General features: G+C 40.0%; 1 pseudogene; it reads right to left on the minus strand.

Annotated features, from left to right (window-relative positions):
• Positions 1–313: 313 nt before the first annotated feature.
• On the minus strand, positions 314–1,207 carry LOC102864645 (annotated as a pseudogene).
• Positions 1,208–2,263: the final 1,056 nt, after the last annotated feature.

The following is a 2,263-nucleotide window of genomic DNA, read 5'->3' on the forward strand; positions in this document are numbered from 1 at the left end:
TTTTAAATTATTATTAAATGTTATTCTTTTTAATGAACATTTACAGAGACTTTGGGTTTTCATTCATTCATTGTTGCACTGTTTTCTCTACCCTCCTCCCCAGTTCGTTCTTCTTCCCTGCCCCCCCCGAATGTCTGTTTTTTTTTATTTTAAAATCATTTATTGGAAGATGATTTACAAATATCTTGCTGTCTTTAGTAATTTGAACAATGGACCAACAATCTTTCTGACAAGAACAGCATTAAGCATAATGAAATGAGCTGGCTTAACTTTTCTTCTTTACCTCTTGTCTGAGGATGACACTTGATTTTCATTAATCCAGAGCTGCAGCACCAGAGATGATTTCAATCAACTCCTTTGTGATGACAGCTTGGCGGGTACGGTTGAATGTCAAAGTCAGTTTGTCGATCATCTCAGAGGCATTCTTGCTGGCATTGTCCATAGCTGTCATCCTGGCACTTTGTTCACTACTGGTGGACTCCTTCGGCGAGTAGTAGATGATGTTTGCCAGACTGTATTCTTGGTAATTTCGTAGCACATCAGCATCAGTATCATCATAGATACTCATGTTTTCAGTACTTGCAATTGTATTAAGGGAAAATATGGGCTTTTCATCAGTCTTATAGGAGATGACAGACCTGAATCGATTAAAGATGCTAGATCCTTCATCAAATTCATAGCCAGAATTCAGCAATTCAAGAGCAATAACTGATGCATCTCCAAAAGTAGGAGGCTTCTTTCCCACTTCTTTAAATGTTACCAGAAATTGGTCCGAATGAGTCCTTTGCAAGATGCCCCTGATTTTATCTCCAATCCCAACAATCATAACTTCTTTTCCAGCTGCTGTAAGCTCGGCCATCTAACTTTTTATCTGTTTTGCAATCGAGGAATGAATAGCACCACAGAGCCCTCGATCTGAGGATACACCAATAATGAGGTGTCACTTCTTGTTTTCAGGAACCTTAATATCAGCTTTCTCATAGAGTGCTAGAGATCCAACTCCATATACTCGAGCTGGTTTCAGCTCCCTCTCTGCTAGGGCATATTTTGCTACTGCTACCATTTTCATAGACTTGGTAATTTTCTGAATGTTTTTTATTGACTTCAGTCGCTTGGAAATATCTTTCAAAGTTGCCATATTTCGAACTTGGGTCCATTGTGGCTGCACAGCCCAGGCCGAGACAACGAGGTTTGCCCAAGAAAACATGATGGTGCAGGCCTTGCTGAAGGTTGGGCAGACAGCCTGAATGTCTGTTTTAATTGTCCAATTGCCACAGTGCTTGTGAAAGCCAGTTCTGATTAATCTCCTTTGTCAGTGTGTCCTTTGCCATTCCCTATCACTCCTCCCGGAGAGAGACTTCACCTTGATTCATAAGGAAAAGGGGATGGCGTATTCTCTTAGCTACTTCCTGCTGAAAAGGGACGCTGTGGGTTTCAGGGTGAAGATATTCTCTCACTACTCTAAAGGGCCCCTTTGGCAATAGGAAACACATAGAGTATTATGGAGACTGATTTTGGAATTTAGATGCACTGTTATCAGTTATGCTTAGCCATGCATGTTCATATCCTTGAAGATGTAAAATGGAGTGTTGCAGCCTAGAAGACACAAATTTAACTAACAAGTTAAAAGTGCATGAGTCAAAAATTAAAAAGCAATAATATTCTGAGTAGAAGTTCTAATAGTGGCACAAATCAAGTTACAGAGGGAAGGTGGTTCTTACAATAAAAGGCCTATAGACTAGCACTTTGTCTATTATAGTGTAGAGGTTAGGAACCACAAGATGTAGAGGCTCAGCTATGTCATTTATGGTTCTTAAGTCCTGGAGCAAAATCCATCTACCACTGGGTTGTTTTAAAACAGCATGTTTTTCTTAAGCCACTTGCATATGAAGGAGCATCCTTCTGCAAGCCTTGCTTTTCTTCCTGTAGGCTGACAGAGAACAGTGGAGCAGCCAACACACAAAACTACTGGTTTTGCATGGCTGAAGACTGTGGTGATTTCATAGCATCCTTAGCAGTTCACATGCATGAAATAAGAATTTGGGGTCTCTACCAGGCACTTTTTCTTGTGTTTCCTCTTCTCTTCTTCTGGAGAGGGATAAAGGAGGTCCTTTGCAAGAAGTGTGTTGGTGTGCAGATTTCACCATCCAAAAAATAGTTCATTCTTTTTATTTTCTAACTCCAGCTCTTTTCACACATCATTATGATATTTGTTTTTCCAAGCTTCCCTTTGAAATTTTCTGTTCAACTCCTTAACTTCCAG

The sequence above is a fragment of the Elephantulus edwardii genome, unplaced genomic scaffold (assembly GCF_000299155.1).
Source record: "Elephantulus edwardii isolate Elephantulus edwardi_28Jun2011 unplaced genomic scaffold, EleEdw1.0 scaffold00178, whole genome shotgun sequence".
NCBI classification, from domain to species: Eukaryota; Metazoa; Chordata; class Mammalia; order Macroscelidea; family Macroscelididae; genus Elephantulus; species Elephantulus edwardii.